This window comes from Equus caballus, unplaced genomic scaffold (assembly GCF_041296265.1).
Source record: "Equus caballus isolate H_3958 breed thoroughbred unplaced genomic scaffold, TB-T2T haplotype2-0000791, whole genome shotgun sequence".
NCBI classification, from domain to species: domain Eukaryota; kingdom Metazoa; phylum Chordata; class Mammalia; order Perissodactyla; family Equidae; genus Equus; species Equus caballus.
The window spans coordinates 273,242-288,348 of record NW_027222000.1 but is presented as its reverse complement, the minus strand read 5'-3'; the positions used below and the strand labels follow the sequence as shown (position 1 = coordinate 288,348).

At 38.6% G+C, this 15,107-nt stretch overlaps 1 protein-coding gene across 1 annotated transcript in view; it reads right to left on the bottom strand.

Moving 5' to 3' along the window:
* The window catches only part of LOC138915126 (large ribosomal subunit protein uL15m-like), a 253,999-nt gene that overhangs the window by 16,349 nt on the left and 222,543 nt on the right, over positions 1-15,107 (bottom strand).

The following is a 15,107-nucleotide window of genomic DNA, read 5'->3' as shown; positions in this document are numbered from 1 at the left end:
TTAGCTTAGGGCCAGTCTTCCTCAAAAAAAAGAAAAATTAAAAATAGAGGCTGGCCTGGTGGTATAGTGGCGAAGTTCATTCGCTCCACTTTGGCGGCTGGGGTTTCATGGGTTCAGATCCCAGGTGTGGGCCGACACACCATTCATCAAGCCACTCTGTGGTGGCATCCCACGTACAAAAAATAGAGGAAGACTGGGGCCAACCCGATGGCATAGTGGTTAAGTTCGTGTGCTCCACTTTGGCGACCTGGGGTTCGGAGGTTCAGATCCTGAGCATGGACCTAGCACCATTCGTCAAGCCACACTGTGAAAGCATCCCACATACAGTAGAGGAAGATTAGCACAGATGTTAGCTCAGCGACAATCTTCCTCAAGCAAAAAGAGGAAGATTGGCAACAGGTGTGTTAGCTCAGGGTCAATCTTCCTCACCAAAAAAAACCACATTAAAATAGACTACCACATGATCCTGCAATTCTACTCCTGGGTATATATGCAAAGACTTGAAATTAGGATTGTGAAGAGATATCTACACTCCCACATTTATTGCAGCATTATTCACAATAGTCAAGATATAGAAACAACTCAAATGTCCATCAATAGTCAAGTGGATAAAGAAAATGAGGAAAATGCGAGATAGACACACAATTAAACATTATTCAAACTTAAAAATTAAGGAAATACTACCATTTGTAAAAGCATAGATGGACCCGGAAGATATTATGCTAACTGAATACCATTCACAATCGCAACAAAAAGAATAAAATACCTCGGGGTAAATTTAACCAAGGAAGTGAAGGACCTATATAATGAAAATTGCAAGGCCTTTCTGAGAGAATTGGATGACGACATAAGGAGATGGAAAGACATTCCATGTACATGGATTGGAAGAATAAACATAGTTAAAATGTCCGTTCTACCTCAAGCAATCTACAGATTCAACGCTATCTCATCAGAATCCCAATGACATTCTTTACAGAATTAGAACAAAGAATCCTAAAATTTATATGGGGCCACAAAAGACCCCGAATTGCTAAAGCAATCCTGAGAAAAAAGAACAAAACGGGAGGCATCACAATCCCTGACTTCAAAACTTACTACAAAGCTACAGTAATCAAAACAGCATGGTACTGGTACAAAAACAGGTGAACAGATCAATGGAATAGAATTGAAAGCCCAGAAATAAAACCACACATCTATGGACAGCTTACCTTCGACAAAGGAGCTGAGTGCATACAATGGAGAAAAGAAAGTCTTTTCCAAAAATGGTGCTGGGAAAACTGGAAAGCCACATGTAAAAGAATGAAAACTGACCATTCTTTTTCACCATTCACTAAAATAAACTCAAAATGGATCAAAGACCTAAAGGTGAGACCTGAAACCATAAGGCTTCTAGAAGAAAACGTAGGCAAGTACACTCTCTGACATCAGTATTAAAAGGATCTTTTCGGACACCATGTCTTCTCAGAGAAGGGAAACAACAGAAAGAGTAAACAAATGGGACTTCATCAGACTAAAGAGCTTCTTCAAGGCACATGAAAACAGGATTGAAACAAAAAAAACAACCCACTAACTGGGAAAAAATATTTGCAAGTCATATATCTGACAAAGGCTTGATATCCATAATATATAAGGAACTCTCACAACTCAACAACAAAAAATCAAACCACCCGATCAAAAAATGGGCTGGAGACATGAACAGACATTTCTCCAAAGAAGATATACAGATGGCTAATAGGCACATGAAAAGACGCTCATCATCGCTGATCATCAGGAAAATGCAAATGAAAACTACACTGAGATATCACCTTACACCCATTAGAATGACAAAAATATCTAAAGCTAATAGTAACAAATGTTGGAGAGGTTGTGGAGAGAATGGAACCCTCATACACTGCTGGTGGGAATGCAAACTACTGCAGCCGCTATGGAAAACAGTATGGAGATTCCTCAAAAAACTAAAAATAGAACTACCATACGATCCAGCCATTCCACTACTGGGTATCTATCCAAAGAGCTTGAAGTCAGCAATCCCAAAAGTCCTATGCACCCCAATGTTCACTGCAGCATTATTTACAATAGCCAAGACATGGAAGCAACCTAAGTGCCCATCAACAGATGAATGGATAAAGAAGTTGTGGTATATATATACAATGGAATACTACTCAGCTGCAAAACAGAACAAAATCATCCCATTTGCAACAACATGGATGGACCTTGAGGGAATTACGTTAAGTGAAATAAGCCAGTTAGAGAAGGATAATCTCTGTATGACTCCACTCATAGGAGGAATTTAAAAATGTGGACAAAGAGAACAGATTAGTGGCTACCAGGGGAAAGGGGGGGTGGGGGGCGGGCACAAAGGGTGAAATGGTGCACCTACAACACGAATGACAAATATTAATGTACAACTGAAATCACACAAGATTGTAACCTATCATTAACTCAATAAAAAAAAAGATATTATGCTAACTGAAACAAGTCAGTCACAGAATGACAAATATAGCATGATTTCTCCTATAGGAGGTATCTAAAATAGTCAAACTTAGACAAGCAGAAAATAGATTGGTGGTTGCCAGGGGACGGGAGTGGGGAAAATGGAGAGTTGTTGTTCAGCATCAAGTTTTAGTTATGCAGGATACATAAGTTCTAGAGATCTACAACATTATAAACTTAAGAGGATAAGTCTTAGGTTAAATGTTCTTCCCACACACACACACAAAAGCAAAGGGACGTAAGAAATCTTTTGGAGGTGATGGATATATTTATTACCAGGATTGTGGTGATGGTATCATGGGTGTAAGCATATTGTCCAACTTCATCACAATGTATACATTAACTATGTACAATTTTTTAATGTTAATTATACCTCAATAAAGCTGAAAAAAATATAAACTCTCTGTTCTCTTAAATGAGTTCTTAGCAGCATTCAAAGCAGTTGAGCACTTGCTCCTTGAAATACTTTTCTTGTTGGGTTTCTGGATAGCCCATGCTTCTCTCACTTTTAGTGGCTCCTCTTATACTATCTAACCCCTAAATGTTGAAATCTATTTTTCCTATGCAGGTGATGGGGTTCAGGGCATGCCCACACCCCCGCCCCGCCCACCGCAAGATGCACCACTCTGGTATGTGGATTATTTCAAGCTGAAGAAAATAAAGGCTCAGAAGACTCAGGAAGAACATTCCACCTTCTCCCCAACTGACTAAAAGAAATTTAAAATAAAGGCCAGTCCCCAGGACAAGCCATCACCTTAGATAACTCTGGGTATCTGGTAGACTGGGAGGATCCTTGCTAAGCCCATTCTTATCAAAGTTCTATTTACCAAACATTTGCTTTTCCATTTCCAGGAGTTGCCTTCCTCCCCTTTGAAGCTCCAAATCACTACCCCCAACATCCTCCTTGTCTGTAGCTGAAGAAATTTAAACAGGCAGCCTCAGCCAGATGACTGAGTTACTGTTTCTCCTGAGTTTCTCCCATGTATACATGCTATTAAACTTTGTTTGATTTTTCTCCTGCTAACCTGCCTTTTAAATTATTTGACCAGCCATAAGAACCTTAAGAAAAAGGGGTGGGGGAGGAATTCTCCCACTTCCCCAACACAGGTGATCTTAAATGGTTTATAAATTCTCAGGTTTATATCTGCATCCCAAATCTGAGTTCAACTTGTTTGTATTGACAAATAAAAATGGCAAGCAATAGGATATATTGGAGAATATGAGGAAGCCATTTGGTGTAAACCTAATTCGGCCTCACCTTGTCTTTCCAAAAGGGCCTGACCGTGGCTGTTGAGCATGCATTGTATATCTGCTTTAGATATTCCCTATGGCAAGAACAAAGGCCCTTGAGATAAAGGTGCAACTTCCCTCCCTCTCCCAAAGTTGGCATCTCCTTAAGGCTTAAGCGTCTTTCCTTAGGCTAGAAACTGATTGCTGTGCTCACCTGTGACTGCCCAGCTCGAGACAACAGACTTGCCTCCTGCTACGCCCTCTGAGATAGCAGACCCACTACCTGCGGTGTCCATCAAGAGCTGTGCCGACAGGGCAATCTTGTGACTATTGTGGGAGGGACATTTCAATCATATGTGAAACGTCCTGCTTGGCGGTATATAACCACTCTGTACACCTCACTTCTTTGGTGCCCTTTCTTCCTGTGGGAAGAAAGGCCCCGGGCCATGGTCCTCAGATTTCAGCTCAGAACAAATTCACCCAAATTTTCGTTTATAGATTGGTTATAGATTATTTTCATGGACAGTATCTAGCTGTTTAATTGATATCTTGACTAGGATGTCTTCATAACATAGTCAGAAGGAAATTCTAGATATCCAACTCTCTGCCACAGTCCCCCCAAAGTGCTCTTCCCTTATATTCCCCATCTCATTAAATGGCACCTCCATTTATCTAGTTATTAAAGCCAGCAACCTAAGAGTCTTCTTGATGCTTCTCTTCCCTAATTCCCACATAAACAAGACCTATCTTTTTGATCTGCAAACACCATACTTGTTCAACCCCCCTTTATCTTGCCTAGAACAATGCTAGAGTTTACTGACTGATCTACTTTCACTTCCACTGTTGCCCACTTCCAGTCCATTCTCCAAAAGTAGTCAGAGTCTCATTACCCTTCAGTGACTTCACATTGCACTTACCATGGCCTGTAAAAATCAGGCTAATCTGATTCTTTCATGTCTCTCTATCCTCAAAGTGCTGGGAATACTGCAGTGAATGAAACAGGCAAGTCTTCTATTCTCATGGAGTATTCTGGGGGCTTTTTTTGGCAGGGGGTGGGGAATAGAATAAAGAAGTGCAGATAAATAAAACCATTTCTGAAAGTAAAGAGTACTATGAAGACAATTAAACAGGGGATTGTGTTAGACAGCAACTGATATTTGCGGTGGGTTTTAGACTGCGTGGTCAAGGATTGCCTCTCTGAAGGGACATTTGAACTGAATGATACAAAGGAATTTTTAGCACTTTCTCAGCAAAGGTTTATTTCTTGATTGTATCATAATCTCATCAAGGATCATCTGGGAACTCTAGTTTTTATCTAATTCCAGGACCCAGGCTGAGAGAGCAGCCACCAAACTGAAACTTGCAGGTTGCTGTGACAAAAGGAAGTAAGATTCTGAAGGGCCTCACACCAGCAATGAAAAGCTCTAGTCTGTAAGTGACACAGATTTCTTCCACCTATACTTTATTAACCAGAACTATTCACATGACCCCACCCAAACCAAGAATCTGGGAATCGCAGTCCTACCATGTCCTGGAAGGCAGAGAATGAGAAATATTCGGAAAACATAATTAACTACTACTATAGTCCTTCATGTTCACAGGGGAAAATATAAAGGAGGGAAAGTCATAGATACATGCATGGTAGTGGCAGGAGTTCTCCTACAACTGTGCAAGGCCATTAGAATTGCTAGTTCTGGTTCCTCTGGGAGGCATATGGTAGAAACAGAAGACAGTTTGGTGAAGCTTTCCGAGTCTTGCTGCTATCTGATCCCTCTAATACTGAGGAAATGGTTTCTTACTGTTTTGCAGACCTGGAAGAATGAATCCACAGAATGTGACCTCATTGTCCCTACTCAGGATTCTAGTTTGCTCACTTCAGTCAAGGTGCCTTAAACTTTTCTAAAAGTCAAGAACAGTCTGGAAATACATATATTCTCCATATCAACTTCTCAGAGCAAAAATCAAAGAAATGGGCACAAGACCGGCTCAATGTTTTTTATGAATGATTGATAATATTAATTTGAAGACTATTTCTTACATATTATACATCCATTTGTAGAGGGAGTAAAAGGTTATAGACACCACTAAGACATACCTGCTTTTTCTTCTAGCATTTTCAGTTTGTCTTTTTAAAAAACTTAATCCTTTGTTCTGTTTGAAATCTTTCAATTGTGAAATATTTCAGGACTGATATTAAATGTGACTAACACTAAGCCAAATACCTATGTGCCCAATACCCAGCTTATGAAATAAAATATTATAAAAATAGTCATAGGTCTTGTTTTTGCACGCTTTTTGGTGAGGAAGATTGGCCCTGAGCTAACATCTGTTGCCAAGCTTCCTCTTTTTTGTCTCCCAAAAGCCCCAGTACATAGTTCTATATCCTAGTTATAAGTCATTCTAGTTCTTCTATGTGGGAGGCTGCCACAGCATGGCTTGATGAGCGGTGTGTAGGTCTATGCCGAGGATCCGAACCAGCGAACCCCAGGCCGTGGAAGTGGAGAGCATGAACTTAACCACTCGGCCATGGGGATGGCCCCCTATAGGTCTCTTTTTATACCTAATCACATTCCTCTTTCTCCCAGCTTCCCCAGAAGTAACCACTATTCTGAATTTAGAATTTATCCTTCTTGTGCTTTTCTTTGTACTTTTACTACATCTGTATGTATCTGTTATCAATATGTAGTATTTTTGAGATTTGGGGTTCTAGCAATGATGGGGTAAACACAACTGGATTAAAAAGAAAACAACAAGACTTATCCTCCCACCACACACAACTAAGAAACCGGACAAAACATACAGTGGTTTCCAGATATTAGACAACAGTCAGTGAAAGATAATGATCTCTGAGAGAAATGAAACAAAAGATGTGAGCCATATTATTGCCCCAGCTTACAGCCTGGAGAGAATTTTTAGGCTATGTGCAGGCAGGAAGTACCCAAACGGAGCCTGCTGGTTCCAGGAGCTAAAGATACAGAGCTCATACAAGGAAATCTTATGAGCATTTATGGGATGAAGTATGAGAGAAGACAGATCTGCGCAGGAAGAGCTCCAAATGAGTACTGATCAATGCAGGTGTGTGAGGAAACTACTCAAGGCCAGTGAAAGACCATGAGAAAGATTCAAGTATAGCCATCCCAGAACTCACACAGGGCTGGTAATACTCTATATTCCCACTAGCCAAATAAAAAAAACCTCCTAATACAAGGACATTCTCAAGAGGGTATCACATCAGTGTTGGGACCAAATTAGTCCTATACTAAAAGTTGTACTGGATCCACCTAACAAAGCAAGAAAGCAAGCCTCAAAATGGCAGAGTTGATTACAAATGGCTTAACTGAATCTCAAAACAAAGCCTGAAAATATTTTAGAAAAAAAATACAGAAACTCCAACAACTAAGAAAATAAAATTCACACTATGTGGCACTTGACAAAAAAAAATTACCAGATATGCAAGAGACAGGAAAATAAGACCTAAAATGAAAAGAAAAATCAATCGATATGAACAGACCCAGAGATGACAGAAATAGTTGGCAAGAATGTTTAAACACTTAGTATAAATATAGTTCATATGTTCAAGAAGGATGAAAGATGAGCATTTTAAGGAGATATGGAAGATGTAAAAGAAATCTATTCCTCAGCAATATGAATTTACTTAACACTACTGAATTGTGCTACACTCATAAATGGTTAAGATGGTATATTTTATATTTTTAGCATGGTAAAAGAACCTTTGTTAATCTAAAAGGAAACAAACAAAACAAACCACAAATAAACATCTAGAAGTGAAAATACAATGTCTGAGAAGAAAAACAGTATGGTTAAAATTATCAACAGGTTAGACACTGTAGAAGAAGATTAATGAACTTAAAGACAACAGAAATCATCTAAAATGAGAGAGAGGAAAGATTGGAAAAAACTAAACATCAGCGAGCTATAGAAAAACATCATGTGCCCTAATACAGATATAACTGCACTCCCAAAAAGGAGGAGACAGATAGGACTGAAAATTTTGAAGGACTTACGGATGAAATTTTTCCAAATTTAATGAAAACCATAAACTCATATTTCCAAGAAGCTCAATGAACCCCAAGCAGAAGAAACAAAGAAAACTACACCAATGCACATCATAATCGTATTGCTTAAAATCAGTGATAAGGAAAAAACGTAAAAGCAGCCCAAAAAAAGACACGTGTACAGAAGAAAAATGAGAATTACAGCAGACTTCTCACTGGATTGAATGAAAGCCAGAAGAAAACGGAGCAACACCTTTAAAGAGCTGAAAGAAAAATAATGGTTGCCCAGAATTCTATATACAGTAAACATACATTTCAGAAATGAAAATGAAATAAATACTATTTCAGACATATCAAAGCTAAAATTCATCACCAGCAGCCCAGCAATATAATACATATTAAAGAAAATCCTCCAGACAGAAGGAAAATGACACCAACTATAATTCTGGATATACACAAGGAAATAAAGAGCACTGGAAACGCAAAGTTTGTGAGTAAATACAAAATACACTTTTCCCTAATTTTTAAACATCTTTAAAACATTACTGACCGGTTAAAACAAAAATGTAACAATGCATGTGGGGTTACTAATATATGTAGAAATAAAATGTATATCCACAATAACCTAAAATCTAGGAAAGGTGAAATGAAAGTAAACTATTGTAATGAGCTTATACTATACATGAAGGATAATAATATGATCAGAAGGTAGAGCGCAATAAGTGGAAGATGTCTAATATAAACCCTAAAACAACTTATAAAATAAAGAAAACAAAGAGTACAGATAACATGAAAAGAATATTGACTTATTCCTAACAAGTCAATAAAGGAGATTAAATGGAATTAGAAAATGTAAAATTTTCTGCCTTCTAAAAGAAGGCAGAAAAAAAATACAAAGAGATCACAAATAAGAGAGAGAATGAATAAATAGCACAATGGTACATTTAACCACTTTAATCACAACAACCAGTAATCATTTTAACTGTGAATGCTGTAAAAAAAATCAAAAGGCAGAGATTTTTGAAACAGGAAAAGATAGAGACTGTCATGAAAAGGTAGAGACTGTCAAATTGTACGGAAAAGAACAACAACACTAAATACATATTCACCTAATGACAGAACTTCAAGATACATAAAACAGAAAATGATAAAATTAAAAGAACTGCACCAATCCACAATTATAGCCACTATTATAGATGTCAATACCCTTCTCTCAATAAATGACAAATGAAGTAGACAGAAAAATCAGTAAAGGAAGACCTGAATAACTCTATCAACCAACATTCTACCTAACATTTTTCCCAAATACAACTGGATCACTGACCAAGATAGACTGTAAGATTGGCCGTAAAGAAAGTCTCAATAAATGTAAAAGAATTCAAATAATAAAAACTATGCTTTCTGGCCACAATGGTATTACATTAGAAACTAACAACAAGCCAAAGCAATCTCGAGAAAAACCAACAAAGCTGGAGGTATCACAATCTCTGAATTCAAAACATACTACAAAACTACAGTAATCACAACAGCGTGGTACTGGTACAAAACACACACACAGCTCAATGGAACAGAACTGAGAGTCCAGAAATAAAACCACACATTTACGGACAGCTAATTTTCGACAAAGGAGCTAAGTACAGACAATAGAGAAAGGAAAGTCTCTTCAATAAATGGTGTTGGCAAAACTGGACAGCCACAGGCAAAAGAATGAAAGTAGACTATTATCTTACACCATACACAAAAATCAACTCAAAATGGATTAAAGAGATGAATGTAAGACATGAAACCATAATACTCCTAGCTGAAAACATAGCCAGTATGCTCTTCAACATTAGTCTTCGCAGTATCTTTTTGAATACCATGTCTCCTCAGGCACTGGAAACAAAGAAAAAAATTAACAAACGGGACTACATCAAACTAAAAGTCTTCCCCATCAACAAAATGAAAAGACAATCCACCAACTAGGAGAAAGTATTTGCAAGTCATATATCCAATAAGGGGTTAATTTCCAAAATATATAAAGAACTCACACAACTCAACAACAACAAAACAAACAATCCAATCAAAAAATGGGCAGAGGATATGAACAGACATTTTTCCAAAGAAGATTTACAGATGGCCAACAGGCACATGAAAAGATGTTCAGGGGACGGCCCGTTGGCACAGCGGTTAAGTTCACACCTTCCACTTTGGCAACCTGGGGTCTCCAGTTCAGATCCCGGGGGCAGACCTACACAATGCTTCTCAAGCCATGCTCTGGCAGGCATCCCACATAAAATAGAGGAAGATGGGCACGGATGTTAGCTCAGGGCCAGTCTTCCTCGGCAAAAAAAGGAGGATTGGCAGCAGAAGTTAGCTCAGGGCTAATCTTCTCCAAAAAGGAAAGAAAAGAAAAGATGCTCAACATCACTGATAATTAGAGAAATGCAAACCAAAGCTACAATGAGATATCACCTCACATCCATTGGAATGGCTATTACTAAAATGACATGAAATAACAAGAGTTGCAGAGGATGTGGAGAAAAGGGGAGCCTCATATACTGCTCGTGGGAATGCAAACTGCTACAGCCGCTACGGAAAACAGTATGGGGATTTCTCAAAATATTAAGAATAGAACTACCATACAATCCAGCTATTCCACTTCGGGGTAGATATCCAAAGAAGACGAAAACACTAATTTGAAAAGATACATGTACCCCTATGTTCATTGCAGCATTATTCACAATAGCCACAACCGGGAAGCAACCTAAGTGCCCATCAACAGATGATGGATAAAGATGTGGTATATGCACACAATGGAATACGACCCAGCCATAAAAAAGACGAAATTGTGCCATTTGAGACAACACGGATGGACCTTGAGGGTATTATGCTAAGTGAAATGTTAGACAGAGAAGGACAAATACTGTATGATTTCACTCATGTGGAATATAAACAAACAAACACACAAACACACAGAAACAGAGAACAGATTGGTGGTTACCAAAGGGGAAGAGGGTGGGGGAAGGCCAAAAGGGGTAAAGGGGCACATATATATGGTGACAGACGGAAACTAGACTTTTGGTGGTGGACATGATGTAACTTATACAGAAGCTGAAATATAATGATGTACACCTGAAATTTACACAATATTAAAAACCAACGTGACCTCAATTAGAAAAATTTTCAAACTCAGAGAAAACAGTATTTGAAAGAGAACTGAGGGGCTGGCCCCGTGGCCGAGTGGTTAAGATCACGCGCTCCGCTGCAGGCGGCCCAGTGTTTCGTTGGTTTGAATCCTGGGCGCGGACTGGGCACTGCTCATCAAACCACGCTGAGGCAGCGTCCCACACGCCACAACTAGAAGGACCCACAACGAAGAATATACAACTATGTACCAGGGGGCTTTGGGGAGAAAAAGGAAAAAAATAAAATCTTAAAAAAGATAACTGAAAAATCCGCATATATATGGAATCTAAACGTATTTCTAAATAACTCATGCATCAAAGAAGAAATCCCAGAAGAAATTTTAAAATATTTTGAATAGAATGGAAATGAAAGCATGACATATCAAAATTTGTGGGGTATACCCAGGCAGTTCTTAGAGGAAAATTTATAGCATTAAAAACTCAGAAGAGAAGAGAAGAAAATTCTCAAAACTATGGTTAAAGCTTAAGAAGCCAGAAAAAGAAGAGCAAAGTAAACCCAAATAAGTAGGAAAAAAGTAAATGAAAGGAAGAAATCAATAAAAATAAAAAACAACCAAAAATGACAAAAAGAGAGAAAACCAATTAAACCAAAAACGATTTGTCTGAGATCAATAAAACTGACAAATCTCAAGCAAGTCCAATAAGGATAAAAAAGAGAAAAGACACAAATAAATAATATCAGGAAAGAGAGAGAAGACATCACTACAGAACCTTCAAACATTAAAAGTGATATGGGAATAGAGTAGACAATTTTACGCCAACAAACTAATGACTTAGATTGAATAGACAAATTCCTTGAAAGACACAAACTAGCCAAGTTGACTCAAGAAGTAATAGAGACAGGACTTCCAGAATGGTGGTATAAGGAGCTCGGCAGAACATTTCCCCATGAAACGATCATTTAAATGATCAAAATTGGAGCCAGCCTGTGGCACAGTGGTTAAGTTCGCACATTGCACTTTGGCGGCCCGGGGTTCGCCGCTTCGGATCCTGGGTGTGGACATGGCACCACTTGGCAAGCCATGCTGTGGTAGGCATCCCACACATAAAGTAGAGCAAGATGGGCACAGACGTTAGCTCAGGGCCAGTCTTCCTCAGCAAAAAAAGAGGAGGATTGGCAGCAGATGTTAGCTCAGGGCTAATCTTCCTCAAAAAAAAAATGGTAAAAATTATTATTATTTTTAAATTTAAATTTTCTGGAAATTGTCCTAATGGCATACAGCAAATTAAAAAACATTTACTCAGGAAAATCTAGTAAATCTGGGTAAGAACAGCAAGTCTGTGCCATTTGAGCCATGTCCCACTCCTACCTCCACCCCTCCTACAAGTCGGAGTGATCCAGCTTTACAAGAAAATGAGACCCTCTCTCTCCTCTTAGCTCGCAGTCTAGGGTGAGAGTTTCTCCCTGGGAGAGCAGGCTGCTGCAGTCTCTAACGTTCTCAGCTTCATGTTGCAGAAGTTCTATTCCAGGCAAATGTAGCCAAGAGGACTGGGGCTCTGTTACCCCAAGTAGCCCCTACTTGGAAGGTGGACCTCTACCACAGGTAGGAGCAGGTTGAAAACACTGGGCCCTGAGCACCCACACCCCAGCTTGCTGACAGGATGCAGGTTCCATACCAGGAAGTATGTCACGGGCTGAAGTGTGTTCCTGAAAAATTCGTATGTTGAAGTCCTAACTCCCAGTACCTCATAATGTGATTGTATTTGGAGAAAAGGTCTTTAATGAGGTCATTAGGATGGGCTCTAATCCAATATGACTGGCGTCCAAACAAGAAGAAGAAATTTGGACAAAGACTCGTCTAAAGGGAAGACCTCGTGAAGACACAGGGAGAAGACGGTAACCTACAAACCACGGAGAGAGGCCTCAGAAGAAACAGCTCTGCCCACAACTTGATCTTGGACTCCTCACCTCCAGAACTGTGAAAAAATTAATTTCCGTAGTTTAAGCCCCCCAGTCTGTGGTAATTTGTTAAGGCAGCCCTAGCAAACTAATACAGATTTTGGTACCAGGATGTAGGGTGCTGCTGTAACAGATACTTAAAATTGTGGAAGTGGCTTTAGAACTGGGGAATGGGTAGAGGCTGGAAGAGTTCTGAGGTGCAAGTTAGAAAAAGAAACCAAAATTGAAGATTTGAAAGTTCTCAACCTATCTACATTACAAAAAAATGAGAAAATCTGTTCTGGAGAGAACATCAAGGGTGTGGCTGGACAATCACTCACTAAAGGAGCCCAACAATAAATCTGAACCGAAAGATGGACAAACCCGAAAACTTAAACACAGACTGATGGAGATTATGCAATCTGAGGAGCAGAGAGAAAAAAGAATGAGGAAAAATGAACAGAGCCTTAGAGAATTGTGGAACACCATTAGGCACACCAACCTATGTGTAATGGAAGTAACAGAAGGAGAGGAGAGAGAGAAAAGAGCAGAAAAATATTGACTATGTAGTGATCGAAAACTTCCCAAATATGATAAAAACAATATATATCCCTGAAGCTCAACAAACTCTAAGTCGGAGAAATGAAAGGAGGGCTACACCAAGACGCATCATGGTCAGATGTTGAAAGCTGAAAGTATATATCCAAAGGAATTCAAAGCAGGGACTCAAACAGATATTTTTATGCCAATGTTCATTGAAGCATTATTCACTAAAACCAAAAGGTGAAAACAATCCAAGTGTCCATCCACAGATGAAAGGATAAGCAAAACGTAGTGTATATGTACAAAGGTATATTATTCAATGATAAAAAGGAATAAAGATCTGATACATGACACAACATGGATGAACACTGAAAACATTATGCTAAATGAAATAAGCCATGCAAATGGACAAATACTGTATGAATCCACTGATATGAAGTATCTAGAATAGGCAAATTCATAGAAATAGAAAGTAGATTAGACATAACCAGGGGTTAGAGAGAGGGTAGGGTGGAGACTTATTGCTTAACAATTACAGACTTTCTGTTGGGGGTGATGAAAAAGTTTTGAAAACAGTGGTGAAGGTTGCACAACATTTTGAATGGAATTAGTGCTACTGAATTGTACACTTAAAAATGGTTAAAATGACAAATTTTATGTTGAATATATTTTACCACAATTTTAAAAAATCAATAATGTAATATATCGAAACCCACTGAATTGTACACTTGTAATGGGTGAGTGGTATGGTATGTAAATTATATCTCAATAAAGCTGTTTTTTACCCTTAATAAAAAGATATAAAGAACATAACTAGCTTTATGCCTACTAAGGAAATTGATTTCCACTTCAGGCCTAGATGACTTTATGGCTGAATTCTACTAAACATTTTTTTTCGAACTTTACAGAAGTATAATTGACAATAAAAATTGCATGTACTTAAGGTGTACAATGCAAACCGTTGATATACACATACATTGTGAAATGATTATTACAGTCAAGTTAACTAACACATCCATCACAGTTACTTTTTTGTTGTGTGTGGTGAGAACACTTCAGATCTACTGTCTTGGGGCTGGCCCAGTGGCATAGCAGTTAAGTTTGCGTGCTCTGCTTTAGCGGCCCAGGGTTCACCGGTTCGGATCCTGGGCACGGACATGGGAACCACTTATCAAGCCATGCTGTGGCAGGCGTCCCACATGTAAAGTAGAGGAAGATGGGCACATATGTTAGCTAAGGGCCAATCTTCCTCAGCAAAAAGAGGAAGATTGGTGGCAGATGATAGCTCAGAGCTAATCTTCCTCAAACAAAACTACTCTCTTAAAAAATTTCAAGTATACAATACAGTATCATTAACTATAATCACTATGCTGTACAATAGGACCCAAAGGTTATTTGTCTTATAACTACAAGTTTGTACCCTTTGACAAGCATTTCCCTATTCCCCCCCCACCTTCTTCCAAACATCCCAGGAGGGAGTATACCAGTTCTACGCAAAATCTTCCAGACTTTTAAAGAGGAAGGAATACTGTCCAACTCACTTTATGTAGCCAACATTATCCTGATACCAAAACCAGATAAAGACATTACAAGAAAAAAGAACTATAAACCAATATCCCTCATGAAAATAGATGGAAAAATTCTTCACAATTTTTGAACAAACAACTTATCATGAATTGAGTGAAAAAACAAAATATATCATGACCAAGTGGGGTTTAACCCAGGAATGCAAAGTTGACTTAATGTTAAAATCAATTA